This window comes from Camelus ferus, chromosome 3 (assembly GCF_009834535.1).
Source record: "Camelus ferus isolate YT-003-E chromosome 3, BCGSAC_Cfer_1.0, whole genome shotgun sequence".
In the NCBI taxonomy this organism is placed as follows: domain Eukaryota; kingdom Metazoa; phylum Chordata; class Mammalia; order Artiodactyla; family Camelidae; genus Camelus; species Camelus ferus.
The window spans coordinates 17,650,747-17,672,132 of record NC_045698.1 but is presented as its reverse complement, the minus strand read 5'-3'; positions in this window follow the sequence as shown (position 1 = coordinate 17,672,132).

Genomic DNA, 21,386 nt, shown 5'->3' with positions numbered 1-21,386 from the left:
AAGAAGATAGGAAACATAATACAGCTATATATGCAGAAAAAATACCCTGTAGTACCTCAGAGTATGTATTACAAAGTGATTAGCAAAATGCAACATTTTCCAAAGATACCTTTGTGACCCCAAAAGGTAAAGACCCCAGTTCTTGTCATACGTAAAAGATAAATTTACAGTCAGGAGATGGCGAGTTGTGTAGCAAAAGATTTTAAAAGATTTATTTAGAAAAGGAAAAGTACACTTTCAAGAACGGGAGGCAGGCTCATCCAAGGGAGGGAAAGCAGCGGGTTTTGTCTCCCCTTTCTCTCATACCCTCGCTTAGAGGTGGTCTCTTGACTGATGGCTCTTGTCCCTGGGGTGCTTAGTCATGTTTGGCCCCTTTTGCACGTGTCCTTACAAATGGTGTACACAGGAAAACCCATGGCGGGGGGGTGGGGGTGGGGGGGAACGTTACCTAAACCGCGATGTTGATTATAACACAATGAGCATGGGGTTTGTGTCTGGTTAAGTCCTTTCTCTACTGCATAGTCGTGGCTGTCAGGTTTTAACCAGTTTCTTGCTGGCACTCATTTAGAAGTTAAGTCCCTTTATGCTGGAGGCAGGCATAATTCCATCTTCCAGAGCATCCTCCCTCTCCTCCATCTATCTGCCTGGTGCCCCCACTTATCTAACTACCTAACATTTTTATTCACAGATTTTGAAGGGTTGGAAAATAAATTGATTGTCTATATCAGAAGTAATTTCCTGACATTGTATGAATATGCAGGTCATCAGAGGAATGTTGTTCATCATGGCTTGACTGATATAAAATTACAGAATAAAAACATTATATTCTTTTTACTCTCAAATGAAAGGCTTAGTTTCCCTTCAAAGTTTAAAGGGCATGAATCTTCTGATATTGTTGGAAACAAAAGCATAATGAAAATATTAGCTCCTTTCTTATTTTTAGCTGTTGTAGCAACATTACTTGATTTTTTTTCTCATGACTACTGCTCCTCAAATATTTTGTCCCTATCTGAAAAGCAACCAAGATGAGGGGAAAAGTATGGAAGAATAGTAAAAGCTGTACTTCTAAGTTCCTAGGAATAGACTTTTAATTTTAGTTACCTCTAAGATATTTCTATTTTTTGCCAAAGATTCATATATGGTACAAGTGAATCTATCTGAAACCAGGGGCTTCATAGGATATTTAGCTGCCACAGACGCAGTTGAAGTTGTCTAGAAAAAAGGTGGTAATTTCTTCTGCCTACTTTCTTATCAATTCTCTTACCACTAAGCATCATCACAGCTTTTCTTAATCATGTCTCCTGAGCAACTACCAAACAAAAGAGGTCACTCATTTCACCTGTCTTTATTCTTGATTGCAAGGTAGTTCCCCAACTGAATGCCTCAGCAGTGAGGGCCCAGTGTGTATTGCCAGCCTCACTGAATTAATTTAAGAAGAGAGACTCCAAAGGGAGAAACTGCCAGGAACAGCTCTGGCTGCTCTGCTGGACAGTCAGAGGCTCCTGGGGGTTTTCAGTTTCCCAACCAGAGCTCGGCAGACTGCAGATCACTGTAGGAAGGAAACCCATGAGAGGCTGTTGCCTGAACAGATTAAGGATTTGAAGATTATCAGGTAATGCAGACTAATGAAAAGAAGATTGCACAGAGAAAGCAAAAGTTAAAAAAAAAAAATTAAAAAGTTGATTTGAAAGTCAATACAGAAAATTCTGTACCAATTGCTAAAGAAAGAAGGAAGCATGTGGGTCTAAAGGGCACAGTGACATGACTGCAATGGTCTGTACACGTTATCAGATAAACATATGTTCATGTGAAACAAGGCAGGATCAGTGCTGGATCGTAACCTAAGGTATCAAAAATGACACCGCCTGTGACAACGGCATTGGAAGGGAATGTATAAATAAGAAAATGGAATTCTATAGGCACTTAAATTGTCTGAACACATTATATACTCAATTTCACTTTTCTCTAAGAGAGTAAAACTGCCACAACCTGAACCAGAGATATTCCAGGGTATGTTCAGAATTATGAAAAAGAACTGAGTGCACAAAGATCATCTTCAGAAGACGGTGAATAGAAGACCAGGTTCACCGGAAGTTCATACCCTGGCCTGAGCTCATGGCCAGTAAACTCCAACATCATTGTAATTTTCAACACTAGTTAAAATTTTACACATATTAAATCAGCTAACCATGCAAAAAGCCTTTTAATTTTTACTGTAACTATTTTCACATGAGGTATCAGAAGCCCAAAGAATGCAATGCCAGTGGTTGCACAGTATGAATTGGAAGTGAAAGTCAAACCCAAATTTCAGAGTGTATACCCTTTACTGTGACATTGTGCCATCACTCTGAATGCTGAATGGCAATATAAGACAGGATAAATACAAAGCAGTTGCAAGCACCCTCTGTCAAACACATTTTCAGAATCCTTAAGAATATAAATATGCAATCATATTTAATAGCATTTTTATCATTTTAATGTATGCATTTGTAGAACATTTTAAAGTAAATTGTACTTATTTCCATAATTCAGAGGTAATTGCATTAATTTTGAATCTGTTATATTTTTTCCCAACTTTATCTCACTATTCCTTCTTCTCTGTGATTTGGGAAAATCATTTCATTACTTCAGAAAAAAAAAATGCCCAGAAATGGCTCTTTTGTTATATAAATTCCAAACAAATATATATTTATTATTTCAGAGTAGGAATAGAAGTCATTTTAATCTGAATAACTGCTAGTGTTATGGGTTAGTAATATTAATATTTGTCAGATTATGTTCCACAACTGAGAATGACATTTTATTTTTATTTCAGAAATTCTCTTTTGTTGGAGGGTTGTTGAGACCAAAAAAAAAAGCAGATAAATGTCTGGATAGAATATAAATATCTACAGCTTTATACCTAAAGAGTTGTTTTTTGTATACTAGAAAATACATTTTACTTTCCTTTTGTTAAGTTTTTTTTTCTTTTTCTTTTCTTTTTTTTCTTCTTCTTTTTTTAGTATTTTTGTTGGTTGTTTAACAGTATAAGAAAAGATTTTGAAAAGGAAAAGAGGGAAAAAATCTGCTTTCATGAATTTGGTAGGCATTGAAAATAAGCAATGTTACTTAGAAACCCAAGTGATAATTTGTAGCAGGGAGCTGTTGAACGATCCAATTTACCAGCTCTACATGTCATCCAGGACCACTCTTACACGTTAGAGAGTGGTAGCCTTGAGAGAAAGCCAATGCAGCACCCTTGTTGTAGAATTGGGATTTCACAAGGGACACTGTTAGCAGTGGCTTCTCAGAGGGTCCTTCTGGCAATCTCTGAAAGGCAGTCATCAGCTACAGAGTTCTGAACTGGAGAAGTTATAGCGGCAGAAACCACATAGTTACTACAGTGGTCAAGCTCACATGGCCTTCTCAGGTGAACTGTCCAAAAGCACGAATGAAGGCTTTTCAGGAGTGGCAGTTCCAAGCAACAGAAAGCTTCCTGGTAGGGATACAAGTCCTCTTAATTGAAAGTAAATGTGACTCATTTTGTACACGTAAACTTGTGCTGCCCGGGTGTCTGGATTGTTGTATATGTGTGCGCAGTGACTGTGTAACATTTTAAAAAAATCGATACTGTTTCATTATCTGCCTTTTTCCCTTAGAAGTATAATATGAACATCTTCCCCATTAAGGCTTTAAACATTAAAATGCAAAAATATAAGTTGATATTTTCCTTCTCCCTCCATCTAAAGTCCTGTTACCATTTTCTTTCATTTCAAAAGACTGAACGCAAGGTAATTTTAGTTTCCCCTTCTTACAAGATGTACGGTCCTAATATTTCTATTTTGAAATTTGCTGATCTCATCTAAAATCGCAGGCAGTTACCTCCCCGCCTCCTCAGGGCATCTCTTTCCTAGCTGGGATAGTTTTCTAAGGAAAGGGCAAGATAAGTGTCAGCTCTTAGCAACTTAGTATTACAACCTGGCATTTTTTCCCCCTTCAAAGAGATTAGTTTATTGAATTGTTTCTTAAACTGTAAGTGCATACATGGACATTCCAGGGAGTAACAGCAGTCATAGGTTAAGTCGGTGTGTTTCTTGGGTCATCCCCTGTAATTTTGGTTGGTAACAAGAAGGCAGAGGAGAGAAACTGGTACCTAGAAATTTTCTGAGTTGTGTCTGTGCTTTCTGATCACTTACTGTTTTTGAATATTTCTAATCTGAATTCTAGGAGTGATGCCAGAAAGACCTCAGGGGGACCACACAGGCTGACTCACACCACATGGGGTGGGGGGACAGGGATAGGGGAGGACAGATAGGTAAGGTTAGGAGTTAACCAGAGAAGTAATTCATTAAGTGATCCTAAAGATCCTTGAACTTGTGTATAACTGTGGTTTATGCACTGTTTTATTTGCTTTTGAATCTTTGATGTTCTTTAAAAATTTAATCTTACCCTTTACTGGCCTGTGGAGAGCTAAGAGGAAATGTGAGTTTTACACTTAAAATGTATTAATAAAAAGAAATTAAGAAGACAATGTGTAAGATATATTACTTAAAATTACTTCATATTATCCCTTTTTATTAGATCGTCCCCCAGATTTTATCTGTGTCAGCTTGTTATTTTAAACGTCTCACTCTCATTTGTTAGCAAACAATAAATGCATCCAGAACTTTTAAAGAATAAAATTATTTATTTAATATGAATTTGGCTATACTAAGAAATACACTACTCAATTCTTGAAATGTAGGAAATAATGAACTAAGAGTCATTCGGGTACTATCCAACAAACTTAAAATTTTAAAGATATATTTTTTCAATGCAAATGTTTGGAAAGTTATAAAGCTGGAACGTGTTCAATTCCTGATAGGCACAGCACGTCAAAGCAAGTTGCAGTTAGGCAATCCTGTGCATTAATTAGAAAAGGTCAAGCTGTGCAAAGGAAATGAGTGCAGTTCGTATGGGTGAGAGCTTAGAAAGTACAAGCTGTGACAATGAATTCCAAATCTTAGCTAATTACCGGTGGCTTCTCCAAGTAAAATGACACTGAATGTTCAAGCATGCTTAGAGGAGACTTTCTGCCTTAGAAGTTTAAAGAAAATGATAATGTTATTTTTTAAGAAGTGATTTATACTTTGTAGTATCTCTTTTTTAAAAATCATGCCCTATGATTCTAATAACATACTCTGGGACAAGTAGGTCATTATTTCTGTTTTACCGAAGAGAAAAATAAAACTCCAAAAGAACTGGCAACTTGTCAAGATCACACAGGTTGTAAGTGACAGAAAACAAGAAAACCTGTCCTCTATTTCCTTTCAAAAATTTTCAAAACATGATCTAATTTAAAATCAACATGGAATTTTGTTGAGGTATCATCAACACATTCATGCAAATTCTTTATATAGAGTTTCACAAGTTTAGATAAGCTACAGAATGCTTCAGAATTATATTCAGATTGTTGCTTTACAGGGTTAATCTTTTTAAATTTTTTTAGGGGAGTAATTTTATTTATTTATTTATTTATTTATTTATTTATTTATTTATTTATTTAACAGAGGTACTGGCACACACTCTACCACTGAGCCATACCCCCCCCCCTTACAGAGTTAATGTTTTCAAAATACTAAGTTAATATTAAACCAATATATTCTTATTTTCAGTAATTCCTAATCATCCTAAAACTTTTATCAAAATTTATGTCTGATTGACCCAGATCCATAGTGTTTCATTTTTGTTGTTGTTTTTGTTGTTTTTTTAATATGCAAAGACAGCCACTTCCACTAGTTAGAAGGTTGAAGGAGTCTGGTGTCTATCCCAAACCCATCCCTCTGAGCAGAGAAAGGAGGATATGCTAGGAAAAGGCTCTGTGGGAGGGGGAAGAAAAAAGAGAGAAATAAAAACCAAAAGAATAAGGAAAAAAAAGTCTGGATCTTCTCACTTATTTAGAGTGGAAAGCAAAGAACAAGGAGGGAACAGAGTTAATTTCAGAGTCATTTCCTCCACCACCACCTTCAACTCTCAGAGTCAATATCCAGATAATTATGGAGCATTGTCTGAAAGAAGTTGTACAAGCATGACCTAAAAACTTAGAATTTCCCCACCAGGGACCTGCAGAGAATTAAGCCTTAATGTCTTCAGGTGTCCATTATGTGTAATGAAAACTTCTATGCATCTAGTATGGTACTAGTACCATCCATGGGACACCTGAGAGAGTAGTCACTCAAACAGTGTTCTGTGGTTCAGATGGGAAGCCTAGTGTCAAAGGCTTGCCAGTAAACTGAGAGCCTTGTATCAGCGAAGGAAGATGCTTATTTGGATGATAAAATGCTGCTTTTGTCTTCGAGTCTACCCTGAGTGATCAGAGTTCCTGATAAAGAGACATAGGGTAGTTGTGACAAGTGCTGGACATGTAAATGCCTAAGGTCTGAAAGAGGAGCCTGCAAAAATTAGAGCATGTAAAGACTGATGGCAATGGCAGGAGAGGTGTCCAGTGACAGAACATGACAAAACTGACAGCGTTTCCCCCAGTGACTGTGGGACAAGCCAGCAAATTCAGTAAAGACGTAAGGCAACGTGCAAATGTAAGTGGCATGGACACTGCAACCAGTAGGTAGTGTGGGTTTTGAGCTACAAGTTTTCATTATTGTTGTTTTTCTCTGTTTGTTGTTGTTGCAGCTGCTACTGCTGTCACCACTCTTCAGTTAGAGAAAAATCTGTCCTGAAATCAAAACTAGTTATAAACAGATATGTAAGTTCAAGTTTGCATATAAGTTCAGTTCTCTATAAAAGATATATATAAGGCATTCCATGATTATCAAGAGACTAGTCATCTTCTGGTTGAATAATCTGAAATCCCTTAATCTTAATGCATATTTTACACTTTAATCATTGAATCCTTTTACTCTCCTTTGTACTTTTCCAAATGATCCTGATTTATCCCAAGTTACAGGAACTATAACAAAATAGAGATATTTAGTACACCTACAAAAACTACAGACTAAAATTCTAATAACCTAAACTCTCCTACACAAATTGTTTCTATATTATTAGCATATATCTCCATAATTTTTGTATTAAAGTGAATAACATGGTTAATGTTAGTAATTTATATTTAGTTCATTGTTTCTAGGTACTCTATTGCCAGATTTTTTTTCTTGTTTTTCTTACTCATTGCATCTTTTTTCTATTAATTTTAATTTAAGAAACGCTGAGTACATCCGGAAATTACCAAATACGTTTTGAATTCAAATGCTCTTCCGTGAATGACAAGAATGTCTTCCATTCTGTGGTTATCTAAGTACTCATAAAGAATGCTTTCTTTGTAAACTTCTTATGAAAAATTTAAGTACTAAGTCAATGATGGTTTTCTACAGACGTCATCTGATGTATTTTCAGAACATTTACTCCAATAATAAATAGAAGGAGCTGTTTTCTACCCCTCATTATGTAATGATTATAGTGCTTCTTAGATATCTGCTGTGCTTTTCATAGATCATATAAGATAACAAAATCCTGTAATTGTAATGTTTGTCTGATTCATAAAATAGTATTTTTAATAATAGCTCATGATATCAGCTTCTATCTATATTCATTTCAGAATAATACTGATGATTAACTTTTATTTCAAATCAATGCCAAAGCATATAAAGAAAAAAAGAGATCAGGAAATGTTATTACTGGAACATCAATGTCACACTTGTACCACATTAGCCAGTTCTGAAAGCTCTATGACACAGAGAAGGGTTATAGACTAATAGATAATATTTACGGAGCAATCTGTTCTCGGATTAGATTTTTCTGCTGCTTATCTATATCAGTTTTTATCCGTGGGTATTGCTCAGACCACAGGACCACGAGGTACCAAGTGGATGCTTGGTAATGTCAGAGGAAAAGGTGGTAATTTAACTTTGCGCACATGTATCTCACATATTTGGAATAATATTTTATTGATTCTCTTGGATGTTTCATTACATTCTTCAAAATACACTATGAAAGTGTGTGCATTTCCTAAAAGGACAACATTGACCAATTGATCTCAGCCAACCTTGAATAAACAAAGTGTAAACTATCACATCATTTCACTATTATTTTTAATTTTTGTTACAATATGCTCCATTATGGTATGTGTTACTTTTATATGTGTTAAATCTTCACTTATTTTCAATGCTACTACTGCCTTGTGGTATGTCTTCTATTTATAGATACTAGATAAGTTATTAATAAATATTTATTCAAATTTAACTTTTTTGATAAAAATGGCAACACAAATCACTGCACTCAGAATACCATAAATATAAATTATAAATAGGTAATGAGTTAGGAATGGATAATGTGAATATTTACAAATAATTTTGTAAGTACAACTTCTTTGTAAAACAAAAGCAAAACTTTGAATGTTAAAAATAAAAAATGAGCACCTCAGAATTACAATTTATTTTCCTCTATTTTAGATATATTTACTCTAGTTGCCATGACCTGTATGTTATAAAATATTATCAAAAATCATGAAGATCAGCAGGAACCCATCAAAGTTCCAAAGTAATTTTCAAATAAAGTACAATAACCTCTCATTTTGATGTTAAAAAAAAAAATTCCAGCCAGAAACAAACTTTCTTTCTAATAACAAAAAAGAATTAAGAATTAAATGCATCTTTCAAACCTGCATTTTTTTAAAGTTATGTTGCAAGCTTATATAATCAGTTGTCAGCGTAAAGATAAATACAGTTCAGAAAGAGAGAGAGGGAGGTAGACAGAGGAAAGATCATAACTAGTTTTTGACAAAAACGAATTTTACAGGTGACAGCACTGGACACCCTGTAGTATTAATGACAAAATATGCAAAGGAAAATATTTTATATGTGCACAGTAACCAGTTTTCCAAATTACAGATAGTTGAAATAACTGATTTGAAGAGTCTGAATCAATACCATAAGACAAATACTACAGTAAAAAGAATACTTTTCACTGAAATTTCATTTGAGTGTTCAAGTTCTGCTTCTGATAATGGTGGTGTAGCTTGATGAAACACATTCTTGGAGACCACACACACACACAAACACACGCACACTGAATGCACACTTAAGTATGGTTTTAAGATACTTAAAAGCCCTAGAGAGTGACAAAATTCAGAAGAAACCTGGAAAGTGGATGGGGTAGAACATTCAAAAAAAAAAAAAAAGAAAGAAAGAAAAGAAAAGAAAAGAAAAGAAAAGAAAACTGACATTGGTGATTATGTCGCTCTGCAACTTATCACCAGAAGGAATTTTCTCCCCTTATTATATAGGAAGGCTGGATCTCAATTAGAAGATATGGTGATATTGTTTGAAAAGACCAGAAGAAAAACTCTAAGACTCCAGAGGCACCTAGATAGTGGGAGAGAAATTCTGGAAGATAGAGTCTTAGTATAAACTCTGTTCAAAACACTGACTAATCCACAAAATTCTCATGAGTGTGATAAATATCAAGAGCAATTCTTTTAATCTGGCTACTATAACAGAGGACCATGGATTGGGTGGCTTAAAAAGAACAGAATTTTATTTCTGACAGTTCTGGAGGCTGGAAGCAGAAGATCAGGGTGCCAGCATGTTCGGGTTTTGATGAAGGCCCACTTCCTGGTTTGCAGAGAGCCATCCTCATATGGGGGGAAGTGTGAGAGATCCCTGGGGTCTCCTTTATAAAAGCATTAACCCCATTCATGAGAACACTCTTCTTATGACCTATCATCTCCCAAAGTCCCCGCCTTCTAATACCATCACACTGGAAGTTAAGATTTCAAGATATGAATTTAGGGGAGGACATATTCAGTTCATAACAGTAATGATGAAAGAGGATGGGGGAAAGGCAGAAAGAACAGTAAATATTTCTGCTACTGCCCACTGCAAAGTAAACAGACCAGTAAAGTCAACTATCTGATATAAATAAGCAAACACTGTCCCAGGGAAAATAAAAGAATCCAGAAAATCTACAACATATCATCAATATTGCCCTGTATATAATCAGAGTTTGTAGCCTGTGAAGGAAAAAATAAAGTGACATACAGCCAATTTTAAAAAGACAAAAGAAACAAATTATGAAATTTTTAGATTATGATAAATAGTTTGTCTCCTGATTCTACCATCTGGGCCCCTTCAAAGACAGTCTGTTGTCTGCTTCCCGTGGAATTTCCCTGCCTTTGCAAACAGGGTGATTGGTAGGAGCTGTAGTTCTTCATCCTGCCCCTTCCAGCACAGAAATTTAGCTTTACAAGACAGTTGGGCCAACAGTGATAAGAGTCTGATTATTCTCGTCTGTCCTGTCTGGGGTAGAGCTCCTACCCTTGGTGGAGGTAGGAAGTCCAGACCACTCACCTGCTGCTGTTTGGAATGGCAGCTTTGCAACACAGAGCTTAGGAGATGAGAGTTACTGCCAGTCTGCCCGTCCTGAGGAGAAACAGTGGCTTTAGACTAGGAGCTGGAGATGGAGGAAGCCCTGTAATTCTTGCATGAACCTATCAGGAGTATGGCTTCAAACAGATTGAACTGGTATAGTGTGAGAAAGGAGTGGGTCATGGCTCAAATGCCACAGAGGCTTTTTACTGAGATTTAGTATTTCTTGAAAAAATGTTTCTTCAGTATATCTGTGTGTTAAGGGATACCATTTCAGAAGTCATCTCAGCATAAGAACTTGAAATGTAATATTACTTCACGAAATTGATATTGTTAATACCCTGTTCATGACTCCAAGCTTTGTGCTCAAGAGGTGCATCTGAAGAATATCATCAATATTTTGATAAATTTAACCTACTTCATCTGCAGTAATATTCAGAATTTGTGATTTTAAGGATCACGAAGTCACAATTTTTTAAATTATAAAATTGTGGTCTTATGTCTCAATCAATGTAAATTTGACTCTTTCCAAATATTGATTATTTTTCTATTTATTAGGAAACAGAGAAGAAGAAAAAAGAAAAAGAAAAAAGTGAGATGATTAAGTATTAAAAGAAAAAAGAAAAGGAGTAAGAAAAGGTAAGTAAATTGGGGTGGTTTTCCCCTTGATTAATCAATATTAAAAATTCTAAAATCTGAACATTTAAATCATACCTAATGGGTATATCTACTCTAAGTAGACACTTTTATTAGTTAATGTGATATAATAATAAATGTATAACAAATATAATTACATAGTAAATGTAACAATAGAAATGTAAATGTTTCTCTTTGTTTACAATCTAGCAATCCATGTTTCATTCTGATGAATTATTTTTAGGGTTATTTGCTCCTATCTATTAGAATTCACTTCAACTCTTTAAAGTTTCCACTTTAATATTGGTCTGCCGAATCAGATACTTGTCACCATTACTAGGATTTTAATGTTATAATGTGACCTTTTTAATATAGTAAATAAGATGGTTATTTGATAAAAAATAAAAAAGATCCATGTTTATCATGTTTCATGTTTTATCATGTAATCCCAATATACTATTTTGAATAATGATTTTTAATTTATAGAACAGGAATGCTAAATATTAAAAATGAGGCATATGATTTTGGAAAATACATCATCAGAATTCTACTGTATTTTTTAAAATTTTAAATTGCAATAGAACTTTATACCACAAACCCTCTAAGTGGAATTTTTTTTAGTGTTGTCAAACATAATACATATATGGGGTGACAGTAGTTTTAGGGTTTTGTAAATGTCTTCTCTAAAGTTTATAAATGGAAGACCTATTTTTCTACTGGTAATTTATTGCTAAAGAATTGTGTCAACTATTTAAAAGTTACTCTCCAGCAAAATAAATGTTGCCATTGTGTGTACCACAATTGCATATAAATGACAACTCTGACCAATAAATTTAAACAACTTTGATGAAAACCAGGTAAAGCTTCCGCTGCATATCAATTGTAAGCATGACTTTCATACTTTCAGGAAGCTGAAGATGCTACAGGTAAATATATTGCAGTAGATGTGTTAAGACTGTTCAGAGAAAGGGCTATAAGGTAGAACATGGTGTAAGCAAATAAGATGATATATTTTTGGATTATTTTATGTTTATAAAGTACAGAATATTACTATTATATAATATCTAAGAATACCATAAGAATCCACATATGTGTTTCGAATTCCAAGTAATAACAAAACAAGAGTTAGCAATTGAGATCAAGTAGGAAAATACAGAATAGATACGAGTTCTGATGACCATGTGATTTGTATGTTTTAAACGAAAGGGTGTGAGGTGATATCTCATTGCAGTTTTAATTTTGATTTCTCTGATAATTAGTGATATTGAACATCTTTTCACATGTCCACTGGCCATCTGTATGTCTTCACTGGAGAAACGTCTGTTTAGATTTTCTGCTTACTTTTTTATTGTTGGGTTGTTTGTTTTTTTGTTATTGAGTTGTATGAGCTGTTCATATATTCTGGAAGTTAAGCCCTTGTCAGTCACATTGTTTGCAAATATTTTCTCCCAGTCCGTAGGTTGTTATGTTTTGCTTTTCATTTTGTTTATGGTTTCCTTTGCTGTACAAAAGCTTATAAGTTTAATTAGGTCCCATTTGTTTATTTTTGCTTTTATTTCTATTGCCTTGGTAGACTGACTTAGGAAAACATCACTATGATTTATTTCTCACCCTGTCACCTTAGGCTTGGCTATGTGACTTGCAGGATGGGGATTTAGGGTAAGGAAACTGAAGCAAGACCATGAACATTCAACAAGCCCAAAGCTCTTCAAACAGTTTCCTTACATGACAGTGGCTTCCTCTATCCCCCTGCTGGAGGGTATCTCTATTTGTAAGAGTACTATCAGCCCATATAAAAGGTAGATGAGAAGTACTGGTTTGTCAACCAATGAAGGACACATGCCTGTAGATACAGCTTTTGCCACTTCATGGGACAATTCTAAGTTGAGTTTCTGTACAGTCTCTCAGAGATTTTAAAGTGAAGTTGAATCCTAGTTGCCCATAGCATTAACCTACTTCTCATAATTTTCTTAACTTTTTCACTTCCCCATTTACCCATTATTCTTCCTGGGATCACCTCCTAAATAAACTATGTGCACAATTGTCTCAGAATCTTCTTTGGAGGAAGCCCAAACTAAGAGAGATGGGGCCAAATAAGTGAGATCATGTCTTAAGGATGACAGATAAAAGAGTAAACCAAGGCTTGAGAGGATCAATACATTTTAAAAATTGACTAAATTCATACTCTGGTAGAGTTAAAGGTCTGATAAGGAAGGCATGGGACCCTGAGAACTGAGATAGAAACATTTGAACCTCACTTTCCCCAAGGTTAGACCCTAGATTATTGGCCAGTAGAAGGGGTCCTTTTACTTTGCTATATAGCAAAGCTGTTTCCCACTGCCTATAAACCATGAAAAGACCTCAGAAGATTATATTGTTCTACCCAAAATATAGCTTTATCTCTATATTGCTTCCAAACCAAAAATTGAGCAGATATAGGCATAGCCTGAGCAACGAATAAACATTTTCTACAATAAGGGGAATAGATTTTTACTAGGAAAAGAGAGAGAGAGAAAGAGAGAGAGAGAGAGAAAGGGAAGGGAAGAAAATGTACATTAAAGAAAAATAAAAGAAAAAGCAGCAGAATCAGGTTACCAGTTACCAATGGGAACCAGAAGAATGTATGTCGATCTTGAAAGTGAATTAGATGACATGGGAGGCTGGATAGTGGAGATTTACTGATTATAAGATCATTATTCTGTAACTCAAGATGAATTTATGGAACTACCAGGAAGACTTTTGAGGCAGGATTGAAAAGACTCAGAAAGGCAGACATTAAAGAATATCTTTATTACATAAAGATAGAAAAGCATCAGATGAATATATTCCCCAGAAGGGCCCAGAGGACACTGTCTTCATTAAGGTGATTTTAAAAAACTACAAAGGAAGCATCAACATTACTCAGCATCTCACTGTTGGCAACCGAAAGCTTTTTGTAAAAAAGTGCCACCAGCTTGAATTAAAGGAGACTGGTGGTTGTTTGAAAGTAAAAATACTTTTAGATCCTAATTTTCTATCTACAGAAAGCATGCTGACAGAATTGTTCAGTTACCAAGGAGAGTTTATTTGCTAATGTCCACTATGATATGCCCAAGAAGAATGACAGACAATGAAGAACCTCTCAGAAGCAGAAACCAAGAGCCATGAAGAACAAAGATCTGGAAAATACTTTCAGGGAGCAAATCTGAAACCTCACAACAGTGGTCCAGGAGTTTTCAGGATTGCTCTGGACCACTGAATACTGTATGTCTCCCATTATGGTCATTTCCTCTTTTCCCACCATTTTAAGTTGAGTATGTGGAAGGTAGATAAATTTTTTTTCCAGAGGTATGGATGGAGAGAATTTTTATCTAATCCTGATGAAGATTTAGAGATCCTAGACCTCAAGCCTGATGGGATGTGACTTTGTGGGTGTCTTAGGGAGGGACTGAGTTAACTGACATTTAAAGAAATGTGCATAATTATGACCAAGACAGTGAACTGTGATTGACTGGAATACACTCAATTTTTAAAATATTTCCTTCGTAAATATGATTGTGCCATGAACCAGAGTGGAGACGTTCAAATATATTAATATTGGACCATTGAATTGAGTGTGAAAGTGACAGTGTGCCAGTGCTGAGCCAACACCTGAAGGCACGTGCTTTTCTGTGCAGCCATGTGCCCCACAGTCACCATAAGAACATGGACCAAGGAGGTGCCAGTCCAAGAAAAACATGAGTAAACACTGAAGAGATATGACCCCGGTTAAAAACTCCTTACCAAGCCCAGCCACCCTTCATTGTGTAGTGGAGCCATTCCAGCTGAAATGCACGCCCATGAGGGAAAAAAACAGTGCTTTTGTGAGACATTGAGTTTTGGAACAGTATGTTATTCAGCATAGTAAAAATGGTCGATTAATATGCAAGAGTCAATAGTAAAAAAATTTTCTCTGAAACTGAGATGCTAGTATCAGTGGTTGGGTAATTAGCTGACCTTGGAATGCAGGGATCCGTGAGAGTAAGTAACAGAACGTAGAGCTCCCAATGGAAGACAGGCTGCCAAAGACTATGAGAATAGTGCTTGCTATATAATAAACAAAGTCAAGAGTTATCAGTGGGAGGGCTGATGTCTGTGCCTTCATGGAGAATTATTTCTCACCCAGTCTCTAGAACCAAGCCAGTTCTCAGACTGAGAAATGATTTATTAAAGAGAAGGCTGGTCTCCCTGAGGAAGTAAGCTGAATTTCCACAGAAAGAATATATGATAATTGTTCTCTAATTATTTCCCAAAGAAATATACAGTCATTTACTAGGAACACTCTACACTAAGTTAAGATAATATTCAGATTTTACAAGAGCAATTGATTAGAAGGTGAGTTTATACTGATACCTGGGCACCCAAAATTCAGCCTCAGCTCCTCTGTTAGCGTGGGGTGAATGGAGGAGGTAATGGATTCTTAGACTCAGTTCATCTTACTGTGGTTCCAGTGATTCCATGGACACATACTGGCATCTTTTCCTAGATCTTTAACTATAAAATATGGAGGGAAAACATATATATATGTATACACATACAGCACAGTGGGCAGAATTCTCACAGTAGTTCTATGATTTAGGTAGTAAGTAGGGTTTTGGTAATAGAAGCCAAGTAGACACCTAGAAACAGCTTCCCCTTTAGTCAAGGGAGTCAACTAGAAAAAATTAACATAGATTATATAGCAAGGATTAGTGTTACCCTCAAAGTCAAAAATGAAAAGTATTCTGCAAACCTTGGAAGACATTGGGAAATAAACTACAAAATTTTGGGGGCCTGCAATATTATTGACATTTTTAAATATATAATTGCTTGGAGATATCCCCTTCAAGATATAGGATAAGTTATTGCATGTTGCAATTTTTACCATGAAGAAAGAGACACAGTACATGATGACAGGTCACTTTGTGTTTTGCAGACAGCAGATAATACAATTGAAAATATTTCTCTAACTGAGTGACTCAGAAGGCTGCCATATTTGATCGGGGTCCAGAGAAAGGGAGAGCTCTGCAGCACGTTAGGCTTTGGAACAAAGTACACAGCACTCAGTAATCTGACCCAGCAGACTCTATAATGCTAGGATTGTCTGTGGTAGGTAGGAACAGCATATTGTGTCTCTGGCAATCTTCATTAGGAGAGATATTATACGGATCTCTAGGATTCTGAACAAGACCATCCACAGCGTCTGACATTTGTCCATTTGAAAATGAATTTCTGAGAGGCTACTGATCCTAATGTTGTTTATATCAAGAAGTGATGTGACCAGAGACCATCCATCATGAGCTGGATAGATCAGCTGGGCATTGATTTAGGTAAACACACTATAATAATTTGTACAGTTAGGAACAACCTCAGTCAAGTATGGAAAGCGTGCGCGCACACACACACACACACACATTCCACAGTGAGAGAGGATGAACTCCATGTAACTATGGATGGTGTTATGGGTTGAATTGTGCCCAGTAAGCATTCATATGTTGAAGTCCTAGCTCTCAGAATATGACTTTTTGTAATGTAATCAGTAAAGGTGAAATTATACTGGAGTGGGATGGTCCCTAATTCAATTTGACTGGTGTCCTAATAAGAAGTGGAAATCTGGACACAAAAATCACATAGAGGAAATGTCATGAGAACTAAGAGTTGAAAAATATCCCAGCCTCCTTGGCTTTTGGGGGACAATTTTAAGGGGTGTCCTCTCTAGTGTGGACCACTGTGGGATTTATGCCAGGTTCTTAAATCTGTAACCAATGTATTAACACATTCTTTATAGACTTTCTTTTCACCTTTTCTCACACAGTCACCATGTTACATTTGGGCAAGGAAGCGTTATGAAATAATCTAGCTCCGAGTTTGAGACTTACTTTTATCCCTTTGATATTCTTAGTTTCATTCACTAAATAAAATAGTTGTGATCAAATTCTTATATCAGGATCTGCCTTTGAGGAGCTCAAAGTAAACATTGGATGGCAGAAAGCTTAGCTGGAAAACAGAATTATTGCTATGACCACAAAACCATTCTTTTGCTTCATGAAATCAGGAAAGATGTGAGGTCATTGCTTTTCTGGGCAGCTACAGCAAATTGGCTGTATTAGCAGTGAAATTTGCTTAGCTCTTTTAGGAAAACAACTGGAACCAATGAACAATCCTCTTAATTATTGGAATGCAAATGGAAGCAGTGCTTTGATACCTAATTCCATCAATAAATTTATGAAAATAAAAAATTTGATAATATCTAGTATTGGAAAATGGGTAAAAAACATGCTCATAAACTTCTAGAAAGAAAATAAATTGCTACATCATTTTAGAAAAACATTTTGGTGTGTGGTTGGCAACACAATCAAAATCCCTCAGTCCATACCTCTCACATTGACCATCCATACTTCCTGAAATTCTGCATATCCATCTTTTTTTTTTTTTTTTTTTTTTTTTGCCGTAACTCTACCTCCATCCTTCTCTGCTCTACTGGAAGCCTGAAAAGGAATTCCCTGATAGATTTTCCTAAGTGGAAGTCAGTGGCTTTGGGAAATGGGAGAGAAAAATAGCTCATAGGTGCCTGTCTTTTGGCTTCTGGTTGTGCCTCCAACAGTGTTAGGGACAAGAGCAGTTCTTGCTCAAGCTGTGTGGTTCCAGCTTTGACAGTAACAGAGGGTGGCTGTCACCCTGGAAGCACAGAGAACTCTTGGGTTCTGCAGCAGCCTTGGTAGCACTGACTTTATTAAGGACTCTGGTTTCGGTGGAGGCAACATCAGTGAGTGCCTTTAAATTTCCCTACAACTATATAGCGTAATACATGGGGTGTAGTAGGGTTGTTCTAAGGCACCCAAGACAGCTGCAGGATGTGTTAAAATTTCAGAGGCAGAGGAATTATGTGGTACTGGCAACAGTTTTGGTCTTTCAGCCTAAGGGTGGTAGGGATTATAAAATTATTAATCTCAGAATAATCTCTCAAAAGTTTTTGATTTTTGCTGTCTCAGTTCCTATGATACACTTGTAACTATTTCTCCATTTCAGTCCCCCCATTTTAAATATGTACAGTGGTTCTATTTTCCAGAACAAACTGTAACTGTCAGATTTCCCATCTCTGTTTCCACTTCAGCCTCCTTCTATGAGTTGGCCCACTTTTTATTCTGCTTTCTCTTCTATTTCTTATCCTCTAAATGTTTACTTTCCTTGGGGATCAGTTACTGGCTTACTTTTTTGTGCTATATATGTGCACCCTGGGTGTACTAAATACTGCATACTCCCCCATATCTTGATCTCACATTGAAATCTCACTGTGAGGCCAAGACTGTCAGTTGAAAGATCTCTTGGCATTATAAACATATTCAAATTGGTCTTATCATCTTCACAGTGTGTTACCAATATGTTTGTTTTACCATTCGGCCTGAACCACAACTATCCAGTTTTTTAAGTTATATACTGGGTTTCTTTTTTGTAATTCCCCCATTCTTACTCTTTCAAATCAGTCTTTCACCTAGTTCCATTGCTTCTGGTTTCTGAGTATCTTTTGAAATCCTTCCCTGCTGCTTTGTTATTTCATTCCCGATTTGTAACAACATACCTCAGAATTCACTGTTTAACCCTTCTCATCACCTTCAGCATTTCTACCACAGTGATTTTATAAATGAGAAATTTAATTGCATACCTGTCTTTGTTATAAATTCTATTGAACTGCAAAAGTCCTAGAGAAGAGCTCAAAGTTTTTTAGTGGGGCAGGAAAGACAATCAGGGACACAGCATGTGCTTACCTTGTTTGGCTTCATCACTAACCACTGCCTCTTTTCCACTCCTGAGTCCAGTTTCATTGAATCATTTGCATTTCTGTTAATGTGCTATGAACTCTCTTCCTCGATGCCCATTTTGTTTCTTTTTATCTTCTGCTGGGAATGTCTTTCTCCACCTCATTTCCCTGGCTAACTTTCGGTCATCCCAGATCCTCTCGGGCATCCAGGTGTGCAGAGTGCATTCCTATAAAAACTATGCAGTGCTCTGTGTGTACAGTAACTCTGGGTGCTTGTTTCTCAGAGTCCTTCTTCTTCTGCATTTTATTCACTGGCTTACAGATCTGAGTATCTATCGTGTTAAACTGTAAGTTCATGGGGAATTGCACAGTTCCCAGTTCAATATGGAATTTCAGTGGCATTCAATAAAACTCCCCTTCCTTGTGCTATTTTCTCTATTTCCAGCAAATATCTACATCTTATATTTAAATTATTGTTATTTTTATCCTGATTATTAGTTTTCCTTTTTAATAAATATGTTGTGTTTCAAAGTGACGTATGTCCTTTAAAATCAGGGCTCATAAGTATTTTGTGTGTGTCTGCCTATCACTGTGTATTGAATAATAGGTTTCCTTGTAAACATTTTATCATTTATTCCCAGAAAATGTTAGTAACATTTTATTCTAGGAGTTCAGAAAGAAAAAAGATTTTTTTTCCATCTTACAATCTAGACTTAAGTACATAATTCATTTGAAAATAATAAGATAATTGATAGCAAATTTATGAGTTAATGGTAATAAGTTCATATGGAAAACAGAAAGGAATCTTTGTATATTCAGTCCATTAGAGCCAAGTTCAAATCCTTTTATTTGCTAGACATTAGACCTAGGAGACATTTCATGACCTCCTTCAGTTTTACTTTCCCCATCTGGGAAATAGGTATCATTATTATGACCTCTTCAAGGATTTGATGAAGATTAAATATGGTACGGCATATAAACCATCCAGTCCACTTTGACACTTAATAAGCATTCAGTAAACATTGTGTTTTTCTTATAGAAGTTGGGACTTGTAGTACACTTTAAAAATATGGATATGAATTAATATGTGTTAGGGGTAGGGAAGAAAAAGGGAACTTCAAGGAAGGAGATTGACTCATGCAAATAAAAGCACTCAGGGACTCTTACAAACCAAGGAGACAGTAATTCCAGTACAGTGTGTAACTGAAGGGGAGAAGAAAATCAACTTGGAAAAGTGATGTATCCCCGATTTGGATATACAAGAGAGCATTGCCAGAATTCTTCAATTTCACAAAATTGCTAATTGGTCACCAATGTGGTTTTGGGAGTAGGGAAGTAAAATCATAAGGTTTAAAGAGAGTTCTCCTGACATTTTAAGGAAAGTTTGTATATTCTTCAGTGTACAAAAATGAAGTAATATAGGACTTGAATAATTAGTGCAGACTGTTTCTTTAAGCAAGCAGCCACACCATTCACCCTGAATCACAAGCCCCTTAATTCTGGGTTGTGACTTTGTGCTAAAGGGCAGACTGGTATGTTTCCTCCTGAACTGTGAAATTCTTCACTTTTATTGTTTCTCACTTGCACTTAAAACCCTGTAAATGTTGTATTATTACACTATTATGTAACACAATAGCTGTTATCTCTCACTTCTCTATGCTGATCTATGCAAGGCACCTTCTGTCAAATAAGGCAAGCCCTCTTGCCAGATGAGAGTGATTCATCAGAACTGCTGAGCTTTTTCATAATCATCATCCTCTCAGTGTATTACTAAAGACCATTAGCAGCCTTTAATTTTTCAGGGTTGGTGCAGCATAACAACTTTAATTTATGTTTCACTGCTTTTCTTTGTAAAGAAATCAATGGTTTTAAAACTAAACTACTCATGACAAACATGTTAGATTCATTAGCATCTGCCCTGGTTGTCTGTGTGGAGGTTATTTTGCAAACTTGATTTGCATTTTTATCTGCAAGGAGCACAAGGTTTGAATTGCCTAAATGTTTACTTAATTATTGCTCCCATTCTCTTCCACACCCTTTCACCTCGAGCCCTCCACAAGCAGAAAGCAAGACTAATTAGTATCTAATTGATATTTTTTCAATAGTGCAATAGAAACTCTCTCAATACAAAGAAAGTCATTTCATTATACACTGCAGAGAACACTTAATCAGTCATAATGGCAAATATGGGAGTATTTGTTAGGTTTTCAAAATGATGTATTTGAATTAAGAAGCACCTGGTTGTCTCTACTAAGTTTTACCTCTTAGATAGGAAGAGAGTATAACTACTCATTTATTTTTTCACACATTTACTGGGAGGTTATTGTACTATCACTGAGCTAGGCATCGTAGATACAAAATGAGTAAGATAAGATTTCTCTCAAGAAACCCATGGTCTATGAGGCAAACAGACTCAGAAAAAATAATTTAAGTACATGGGATGATATTTATACAGAGTATTGTGGAGTCACAGAAAAGGGCAGACTAATTCAGACTAAACAGGTCAGGGATAGATTCCTGGAGGAGATGACACATGAGCCAAAGAGAATGCTGCAAATTAGCCATCAGCTTGTAGGGAAGATGGAACAAAAGGCATTCAACTCAGAGAAGTAATCACTAGCAATGGTGACACATACATCCCAAAGTTCTATCACTGA